Raw genomic sequence first — 11568 nt, 5'->3', positions numbered from 1 at the left:
GCCCCATGCTCACGTATGTCCTGGGGGTGTGTTCCTATGTGGCAGGAATTGTAATTGCTCCTGTTTTTCTGCCTTACTCTACAGGAACAGGCATTTGCACTTAGCAATCTGTGAGTCTCAGTAAGACATAGCAGTGTGTCATGAAAGCCTAGGGATGACTCAGAAGACTGACCATGTCACTGGTCCAGACTAAGAGCACATATGTCATGAGGGATTTGGTTCAAGTCCTTCCAAAAAGACCAACAGAAACTCACAGTGGCACAAAAAGGGGAGAGCTGATCTCAGAGAAGCCTTTGCCTGTGCAAAGAACCCCATAAATGTTTTCACTTAAAAATTCAGTTTCATTCTTTATTTTATCATTTTGGTTGTACAACACTTGCTTTTTTTTTTTTTTTTTTTTTTTTGCCTGAGGTCTCCAACGGCTGAAATGGAAAGGATGGATTTTTCCATCAGTCTGTGAGATGGAGCTGAGTAAGGATCTTTCCCATTTTACAGGTAACGAGGACAAGACAGCAGGATCTCTTCAGAAGGCAATTGCCTTTCATGTGGCTGTGCTGGTTATGCCCTTTGGCTCTGTCTCAGCAGCCCAGGTCAAAGCGTGAGGTACAAGATGGGTAGCTCAGGACACACACTATCCCCCTCTCTCTCTTTCACATGCAGATTGCTTCAAATCTTCCCTTTTAAACTGTTTTCTACTTAAACAAGGAAAAATACTTTTTTGCCTGAGTAATGTTTGGTATAGGATCAGCAAGACTGAATACCACCTTATGGCAATATAAGGGTATAAAAATCAGCAGCTCCCAAGGTGCAAGCTACTGGGTTAGACTAGATAGCTCCTTCAATAATTTCAAATGGCCTAAGGTGAAAGGAGCTTAGAAAAGATCTCTGATTTCCTACCAGAGGGATGGAGGAGCAGTGAAGAGAGTCATCCCCATTTCTGCTGCTCTCAGTTTATTGAATATGCTCTGCCAGAAAAAAAAAAAAAGTCAGTTTTCATGACAATTAACAGATACTTCAAATAATTAAAAATAATATCTCAGCAATTATAGTTACATAGCCTCTTGCAGGCTACCAATCCTACCTTTGAAATCTATAGTTTTAGGAAAATTTAATACAAGTTGCTGAAAATTAGGCGAATAACTTACCAACATTATAAAATCTTATCCTTTTGTAAGCTGTTACTTGTAGCTTTCCAGAAAACAAGGTGTCTAAAATAAGATTTTGTCAGGAAAAATTTCAATGCTATCAGTTAGTTTGAGACATTAATTCTCTTTCTGGTTCCATCTCAGGATAGAGCTTTTATTTTTAACACACAGAGTGCAGAACAGAGGAATCATATGCTGCATCTGTACACAGAGATTTGGGTTGTTTTCCAAAGAATTTATAATTTTTGTCCGAAGTTAGGTTGTTGCTGAGGTCTGCTTTCAGTTTTACTGCAAAGTCTCAACTAAGGCAAACATTATCCAAACTGGTCATTTCTAAAGCATCTTTTATTTTAAAATCCCACTAAGAGAGCAGTTCAAATCATTAAAATATAGGTGCCATAAGTCTTGGTCACAATTCATCCATACTACACAAAATTTCCCCTGAGATTTCACATTCTCCAAGATGTATATACAAGTATATAAGTACCTTTCCAAGTTTTTTCCAAAATCCAGGTAATAATTCAGCTATATCAGTTTATATTATAGTTATATTATCGCTTTATACATAACCGCATTGGAGCTATATAATGTAACAGTTGATGGAATGAACCACTGCATTCAGAAATGTCAAACAGAAAGAAATTAGGCTGCTTTTCCTCCAGAGGAACCTGCAGATGCAGCAGAGAGCTGGGCTCTGTGTCTCAGGCCAGCCTGCATGGGTACGAGGGCAGCAGCACGGGTGGGTCGCTGATGGCTGATCACTGATCAATGATGGCTGATGGCTGATCACTGATGGCTGATGGCTGATCACTGATTGCTGATCACTGATTGCTGATCACTGATGGCTGATTGCTGATGGCTGATTGCTGATGGCTGATCACTGATGGCTGATCGCTGATGGCTGATTGCTGATCACTGATGGCTGATCACTGATCACTGATGGCTGATGGCTGATCACTGATCACTGATGGCTGATGGCTGATCACTGATGGCTGATCACTGATCAACGATGGCTGATGGCTGATCACTGACTGCTGATGGCTGATCACTGATGGCTGATGGCTGACTGCTGATCACTGATGGCTGATGGCTGATGGCTGATCAATGATGGCTGATGGCTGATCACTGATGGCTGATGGCTGACTGCTGATCACTGATGGCTGATCACTGATCAATGATGGCTGATGGCTGATCACTGATCAATGATGGCTGATGGCTGATCACTGATGGCTGACTGCTGATGGCTGATCACTGATCAATGATGGCTGATCACTGATCAATGATGGCTGATGGCTGATCACTGATGGCTGACTGCTGATGGCTGATCACTGATGGCTGATGGCTGATCACTGATGGCTGATCACTGATCAATGATGGCTGATCACTGATCACTGATGGCTGATCACTGATGGCTGATCACTGACTGCTGATGGCTGATCACTGATGGCTGATCACTGATCGCTGACCGCTGATGGCTGATCACTGATTGCTGCCACGCAGCTGGGCGGGGCTCAGGCAGGCCCCAGCTGAACTGCTCCCTCTTGCCTGTAGCTGTCATTCAACCAGCTGTTAAATGAGGGAAAGATAACTAAGGCAAGAGATGAAACAGTGCTCTTTGGGAGCACCACTGAACGTATCCAATTATATGTTAATAGAGCTTGCAGGAACGTCGCCTGATGCTACCAGCTGCTGACAAACAGCAAGTGAACTTCTGGGAAAGCTGAGGCTGTTGCTGGTATTTGGCATCAACCTGGGCATCAACTGCAGCTCCTGACAGACCTTAATCAACTCTCTCCACATAAGCCCTTCCCATTAGTGTTTAACCTGTCTGAACTGCACACAAGTCTGCTTCCTCTGAGAGGAGGTTTCTAACAGGCTAACCATAAAAGAAAAAAAAGCACCAAAGCAACAAACTTAAACACCAAAAAAAAAGTAAATAAAGGAAGATGGGCACAGGGAATAGACAAATTAATTGCACTATATCCAAGCTACATGTGCTGGGATAGAAACCCCTTTACTGAGGGTAACCATCCAGTAACCATTCCTATAGCAATGATAAATGATAGCTGAGGGACCCTAGAACAACCCAAGAAGTCCTAGTTTATTTCTAAACAGTTCCTAAGAGCGCTGATGCTATGATGGATGGCTCCTTACTTGAAACCTTCTTTCCCAAAAAGCACAAGACTGTCAATATTTATAAGCTTTACTCACACGAGTCAGCAAATATGATAGGCAAATATGCAGAGCAAAATACGTTTTGATTGATTAGACACTTTGGAGAGAAAGCACCAAGTTCTTTATTACAGATATTTGTCTTGTAGTCTTTTCCACTCTGATGCTTGTTAGTGCATATGGAGAGTTTTGTTTGTATTTTTAAATACTGGTAAGTGTGAGACACAGGGGAAAGGTTTTTCCGTGGGTTTTCTCTTATTTTAATTTAAAATAGGTCAGATATAATGCTGGCCAAATCATGTCTTTTTAAGCTCAAACCTATGTATCTGTCAAGTATTTAGGGCATTATAGAGAATTGACATCAACTATCTGCTGCAAGAAGAGCAACTAAAATTCCCATCTTAATAAATATTTCAGGTGCCATCATAAAAACAGATGTCACAGTAGCAGCAGCTTTTCTCCTTTATCTGCATAAGTGTAATTGGGAATATGCCAGCATTTTGCCACCCCAAATGGTCACCAATAGGTGGTGCTACTCTTTCCAAATTCACTGCAATTCTTCCTGCTTGTTTCTCCAGCAAATTCTCCTGCATGCCTCATTTTCCTGACGGATCTTTCTCAAAGACTTTCATTGAGAAATACACAATTCCCAACAGAATGATCTCATATTTTCATATTCCTTCTTTGCTGCTCTGACCTTTAGTTGCTCTTGCACACTAGTCTTTGGTTTTTCCCCATGCTCCAGTCTTTTGCAGCCAGCTGTCAAGTGGGAACTTCTGGGAACGTGATTCCCACACCCAGAGCTTTGGCTGCACTCCCAAAGAGCTTACCTTTGTCCTCATTCAAAGTTCTTTTATCATGACTGTATTTTTCCATTCTTTCTGAAAATGGGTCTTAACAGTGCTCCAAAACAAATGAATCATTTTCACTCAAAGTCATCTTTACTAGAACTTGTATAAAATTCTGCTTTTGAATGCAGAAGCAAAAACTTAAAGAAAGGAAAAGGTCGTATAAACATAAAGCAAAATCTGTCAAATGGTGTAGAGCAGATCTGGTGATACCAGTCTTTTATCTTAAGCAAGGATATTCTTTTAGCTCATTGATTCAGAATTCAAACTGATAGGTGTGTTCTGCTTTCAGTGACTGGTTCAGGGCAATATCCTGTAATTCCAGCTTGCAGTTATCCAGTGATGATTCTCCTGACAGCCATGACATCAGATTTGCACTGATGGGGAGAGCAAGGTTCATCACTCTACAGCTGCCAGCCTGCACTTTGTGTTTTCCTGAGCCCCATGCAGGAGCCAGAAAGTGCCACTGACAGCTGGACCAGTGGGACCACACGAGCCAGGCCTCCACATCAGAGACCAACATACCTCCTCTCATAGCTGTGATGTTCAAGGTGCATGTTTGCCTTTGTAACAGCTTTGGTAAAACCTTTTTTTCCAGTGCTGCCTATAAAAAGCAATAGCCTTAACTCTAAGCAGTACTTCTGCCAGCCTGGGTCTGGAGCAGGGCATACCCTGTAAGAGGAAGAAAGCTGCCAATTCCAGCACCCCTGCAGCACAGCATGGTCTGTCCATGTCCCTTGGATCCCTCTTGACTCTTAGAGGATCTCTTAGAACACTTTTGGTAAGAGACTGCATCCCCAGAGGCTTGATTCCTAACTGCCAGGAAGAAAAAAAGCAGTATTTCAGATCATAGCATTTTAGAATCATAGAATGTTAAGGGGTTAGAATGGGCCTTAAAGATCTTCTAGTCCCAGGCCCCCTCTGCAAGGGGCAGGGATATCTCCCACTAGACCAAGTGGCTCAAGGCTTATCCAACCTGGCCTTGCACACTGACAGGGTTGGGGCATCCACAACCTCCCTGGGCAACCTGTTCCTGTGTCTCACCACCCTCACAGTAAAGAATATCTCCTAGTATCTAACCTAACTTTCCCTTCTTTCAATTTGTGCCCATTACTCCCTGCCCTCTCACTACAGCTCCTGATGAAAAGTCCCTCTCTAAGTCAGGTTTTCTTTTTTTCCCTCCAGCCTACCCTGAGTTAGTTGTTGTTACTGATCCCTTCTCCTGCCTGTGGGAAGGAAGTGCCTTGTGCCCTCCAAGGTCCATCTGATACATTACTGAAGTTTCAGTGCTCTACACCTACACCCTGTACAGAGAGGTATAACCTTACTTTCCCAGCCTGTGTTTTTGAGTTTAACTGAAAAGTAAAGCTTCTAAACTTCAGCTTCTAACGTGTGTGCATTGCTCTAGATAAGATCTTGCTGACCCTGTAAGAGATTCCACAATAAAAGGAATTGTTTTGTTGCATGAGTATGATTTATGAGTATTGAAAAATAAAAAGGATCCTGGCATGGGAAACAGAAATCTGATATGAGGAAAAGAGATTATGTTTGGGTGCACACTGAGAAACATTGACATCCTTGTTACAGCTCTGGGGAAACCAGATCGGTTTAGCCACATGATCCAAAACATAATGAGCCTACACATTAATTTTAAAGATGCCAGTAAATCAGTAAGCATCTTGAAGGGTGGAACAAATATCCTGAGCATGAATATTCATCAGTGTCTCTGGTAGGTTTCAGACAAACCTAGCTGTTTTACAGAAATTGGTGAAGCAAACATCTTTCACTTACTATCAGCACCAGGTACAATGTGTGACACATTCACTGAAGAAGCAGAATGGTCTGTGGAGAGAAACTTTAATGGTCCTTCACTATAGGTGTAAGGGAAGAGTAAAGCACAGAACTGAGCAGAAAGCCAGACCTACCCAAAATAAGTATGATCCCAAGACCAGGAAGGCAGTTTTGGAAATAGGCTGCCTAGAAAAGGCTTGTTAGAAGCCCAGAAACTATCTTTGTTTCCTTAATCCCTCCAGTGCCCAAAGGAACAGCGCTCAGAAATTTTGTTAGAAACACCATAGCACCAATTTCTCCTAAGCCAAATAACTTGCAAATCCTCCACATTTTTTGCCAGGAAGGGTTTTAGATTTGCTGCTTTGCAGCTGCTTCAGGATCAACTTTTGATACATTTTGTGACTGCATCCTTTTTTACCCCAGTTTATTCCATTTTTTCAGACTTGTCTAGAACTGGTACATATTGTCAATCCTCTGCCAGGTAGGAACAGATTTGAAGTTTTGCAGGCTGGTGTAGAGCACAAAACCTGTTCTGCAGAAATACATATTGTAAATGTCTTTGTTTTACCTGCAGACATTGTGAGTGTAGGTATACATTCAAGAAAATACTTTGTTGAACTATGAACACAACAGCACCTTGTGCCTCCTGCTGCACAGCCTCCACTGCTGTCCAAGCCTTGTTTTTCTCTTTATAAATCACTGGACTGGACTGACTACTACGTGTTTTGTTGCTTATTCAGTGTTGGTAAAGATTGAAGAGAACAGAGGCTAAAATAGAGATGTGCAAATGATTACTTAGTACCATTAAATTTAGTGTATTTTCTGCTACTAGATAAGACAATTTCTGTCTAAAACATTTTTGACTCAGTTGTACGTTATGGCAACAAAAAGACATTTTTAGGTCTTTCTGCTGTTTCCAAGTTCAGATGCTTTTTTCCACTGTTTTATTTCTTTGCTTTGTACTATACAGTTTCAGCATTTTCTCTTGTTTTTCCTGATTCTCAATGTTCCTAATGGAAATTCCAATAATAAAATGTCAATAAAGCTAAATTCACACTCCAGATGGAATTTTTTTTTATATTTTCCATGAATTTCCAAAGCCCTACCCCCAAAATCCACAAATAGGAAATCATTAAAGCCAAGGGATCTTAGGAGAAGGTACAACTAGTGATGTCTCCCATCCTTCACTCACGTTAGCCAAATGGAAATAATACTTGAAATTAGTTGCGCGGGGGTTTATTCTCTAAGTTTAATGCAAAAAAAGGTTACCTATTCAATCCTTTTACTGTGGAATTACTAAATAACTGGGATTTTGCTCCAGTCCATAAGAACTATTGCATAGGCTTATTGGTACTCATAAGGCTATATAAGCGACAGGAGGGCTGATGGCTCACAATAACCAGAGTCTCAAAACATCACTGGTAGACTGAGGAATCAATTGCACTTTAAAAACAGTTCTCTCTTCCTACCTATTGACTCAAAGACAGAGGACAAGTGACTCTGTCAGCTGCGTGCCAGAGGCAGGGGAAGGGGGCTGTGCTCAGTGGCTTGAGGGGACAGTGGCACAACACCAGGCACTGGGGGACAGTGGGGGCCTGGCCTGACCTGCTTCTGCCTCTGCCAGTGTAGCCAGCCTGACACGAGTGGGGAGAGCCCTTCCCTCGCTCCCCTGAGCACACCTGAAGCGTTTCAGCCCTGCTGGCACAGGGGGCTTGTCCCAAGGGCTGCAGTGGGCGTCACAGCTGGGCACAGCCAGGCTTCCCCGCCCCAGACAGAGCCTGTGGCTGAGAAGGGCACACAAAGGGAGATGTGGTCAGCTGCTTTTCCAACGGGCAGCCTCTGTCTTGCACTTAATGGGCTTCAGTGAATCAACTCAGAGGTCCCAAGGAGTTAAACATAGATAAAATTCCTTCTCTCATAACGGGCTGGGGATCTGCGGACAGGGTTCAGCCACAATGCTAAAATCCCATTCGAGCAGAAATGTCACGTTATTTACTTGCTAAAACAATGCTCTTATTGCAAAGACATGTTAGGAGTGAAAATATGACAGCATCTATTTTAGGTTGTCATTGATCTTTAATTTGCTATGACCTGAAGGTTTTCCATGTAGTCAGTGCTTTTTGGCCAAAATATATGACTGCAGGGAAATGAGTAAATGAGTGCCAGAGATGTTCTTTTTTCCTATGAAAAGACTGAAATTGCTTTGTGTAAATGTGTGGAAAATGCTGATATTTTGTTTCTATAAATACTTTGCCTCCTGCGTGCTGTATTTCATTTGTGCTGTTTCCTAGGAGTATTTGGCTTCTTATCACTTTTACACAGTGTGCTGAATACAAATGAGCTACAGTTTACCCAGCAACCAAGCTGTGGAGCATTTGTGGCTGTTGTGCATTTCCTGATCAAGAGTAACTACTGAATGAAGCAGATTACCCTGTAGCCTTGCAAAACACTGAGGATTATAAAACATGCATTTAGTGGATAAATACACAGAGGAAAATGCACAGACAATCTCTGTTTCTATATATATGGGTGTGCATACACATGAATATATCTGGGTGATGCAAAAAAAACCAAGCTGAAATAATCCATCATTTTTAATGACAATTTAAATTTAGAGGAAGCAAAAAACCCTCAAAACTGCATCTCTTATTCTCAGTGATAGCACCTACAACCAGGATCCTTGTTTATGGAGTCTGTAAACAGGGCTCCATCACCAGACTCCTGTGGTCACAGGATGATCCACATTGAAAGGATCCTCAGGAGATCTGGTCCAACCTCGGCTCAGGGCAGTGCCAGCTCTGAGGTTAGACCAGGTTTCTCAAGGCTTGATACAGTTGTTTCTTGAAACCCCTGAGGATGGAGACTGCACAGCCTCTCAGGGCAGCTGCACTGTCTGATTGTCCTTGTAGGGAAAACCTTCCTCCACACATTCAATCTGCTCCTCTCTTGTTTCATCCTCTGCTGTCTCTCATTCTCCTACCATGTGTCTCTGTGTGTTAAAATCCTGGCCCTGCCTCCTTGTTGTTCTCCCCATAGGTGCTGGGTGGCTGCTGTTAGGTGCCTCCAAAGCCATCTTTTCTCCAGGCTGGACAGGTTCAGTTTCCTCAGCCTGTCCTCAGAGGGAAGCACTCCAGTCTCCAACCAGACTGTAGACTCTCGCCGAATTCACCCCAGCTCATCATCCTCTTCCTTTTATTTGAAAGGATCAAAACTTGGGCCCAGGACTGCAGACACAGTCTCAGTACTGGTGAGCAAAGGGGCTATTCCCTTGACCTCCTGCCATACTGTCATTAATACAGCCCTGGTGACACCTGGCCACATTCGCCACCAGGGCACACTGCCAGATCCTGCCCAGCTTGTACCCACTGATATCCCCAGGTCCATCTGGGCAGAGCTGCTTCCCAACCCGTTGGGCACCAGTTGTGTCCCTACAAGGGACTGCTCTTTCCAAAGTGCAGGATGTGGCACTCATCCATGTGGAACTTCAGGACGTTCCTGCTGGCCAATTCCTTCAGTGTGCCCAGGTCCCTCTGGATGGCAGACCTGCCCTCCCATTTACTGAACGGTGCAGCCACTTGGTGTAGACTTGATGGGAGTGCACTCATGGTGTCATTGATGAGGGTCCCAGGACACATGCCTGCTGCACTCCACTTGTTACTGGCCACAGGCACAGGATGGTTCATTCACTCTACCCTTGGAGCCCAGCCATCCAAGCTGCTTTTAGACACCAGTTGCCCATCCGTCCAGCCTCGTCTGAATGCAAGAATATCACAGGAGACAGTGTCAAAAGCCTTGCCATGTTCAGGTAAATACCATCCATTGAAGAAAAGGGTTCCCGGAGAACTCAATGATTTTGTCAGTGACCAAAGTCAGGCTAACTGACTTGTATTCCCCAGGTTATGCTTTTGGTCTTTTCTGAAGACAGGTGCAAAATTTGCTCTCCTCCAGGTCTTAGGGACCTCTCATTCTCCCCAAGACCTCTCAAAGGTAACAGAGGGTGATGTCTATTGGCAGCAGCCAACAGAGTAAGCAACCTTGGATGTAGCCCACCATGGGGTGGCCATGGACACCTATGGCCCAAGTTCTCTTGAGATTCCTGACTGACTCCTCATCCTCTGCTGGTCTCCTCCCACCCTCTGCACTTCTGATGCATTTTGGTAGTGGGGTGAACCAAGATGACAGTTTTGCTTTGCTGGGGAGGGGACCTCCTATTAGAACCAAGAGGAAAGATTCAAATTTTTCCAAGAGCATTTTGGGTGAAAAACAAGACTTTGGGAAACATCAGGAAACATCAGGAAGCTTTCCCCAAGTTGGGTAATCAGCTGTGGGCAGAGGAGGGATAGAAAAGTGCACTCAGAATTACACACCTGAAGTTATCATCCAAGTCAGTCTCATCATTTTGTCACTCACAAGCTTGAGCAAGGACTTTGTGTTGCCTTGAGAGGGGAATGGCAGTGTAAGCACTGAGATCCTCAGCACATCTTTAATTGCTAAAATACACATATGAATATGCCAGATCTTGTTATATAGGAGTGCTTTTAGTGTCTCAAAGCAATTTAAATGAGTCTTGTTGAACTGATTGACAAATGTAAGAGAGATGCACTTGGCAATTTTTGCTCAAACTGTAGTCAGTGACGTAGTTTGCCAAGGTGGGCAACGATGTTATGATTACTGTAAATTAAAGATCTGCATATCATGATTTTGCATTATCTACTTAATACCTGAGGTTTTAAACCTGCATTATTTGCTTTGGTATATTGGCATAGGCTTTTCAGTGCGCTGGATTAGGTTGCATGTTGTAGTAGAAATTTATTTTATAAATATAAAACATTCTAAACTATTCTAACGTAATGTAACATTAAAAACAGAACATTATTTGTGAAAGTGATGCTTCCCCCTGTAGCACAGAGGTTATCTGTTATTTGATGGATATTACCTTAAGGTTCATCTCAAATGTGCAGGAGCCAATATGGGGTCATTTCCAGGGAAATTGGGACTGCAGAGAGTTTGTCCTCTTCCAAAATGTAGTGACTGTCTATTCTGTAAGGGTGCTGTACCCAGCAATCCTGGTTTGAGTGGCAAGGCTGGAAGTAGTTCAGTGCACATTAAATCAATAAGTGGAATTGGGGTGAAATGGTCAAGGAACTGCAGTTGATCTAATGGCAATTGATAGAATTTATTATCTGACTGTACAATTTGTCCATAAACAGATATATACAAGGCAAAAGCTAGCCTTTGTTTAATAGTCCTTTGCCATGATTCCCACAAAGCCTGCTTTCCTTCTTCCATGGCCTCCCTGTCTCTGGGTTATCTGAAATTATGGGGTATCTAAGCATTTATTTTCATGTGCCTATGCTTTTGAGGGGCTGCAGATTATCTGAGCTTTGTCCAAACATGGAAAAAAATGCAGTAACTCTTTTTCACTGAATTCAAAGGACATAATTCACCCAGAAGTGGACCACTTTTTCTGTAGCCAATGCCATAGTCTTTCTGTCCATAAAAAATATAAAGGATGCATCTTTCTTTGCCTCCTTGGTTACCCAGTAAGACTGGCTCAGCAATTCTTTTCTTCTATATCAAAACTTGCTTCCAACTCTATTCCTTCTTCAAAC

The sequence above is a fragment of the Fringilla coelebs genome (genome assembly GCF_963513975.1).
Source record: "Fringilla coelebs genome assembly, chromosome: 4".
Lineage (NCBI taxonomy): Eukaryota > Metazoa > Chordata > Aves > Passeriformes > Fringillidae > Fringilla > Fringilla coelebs.
The sequence above is the reverse complement of the archived record's forward strand: the minus strand, read 5'-3'. Positions refer to the sequence as shown.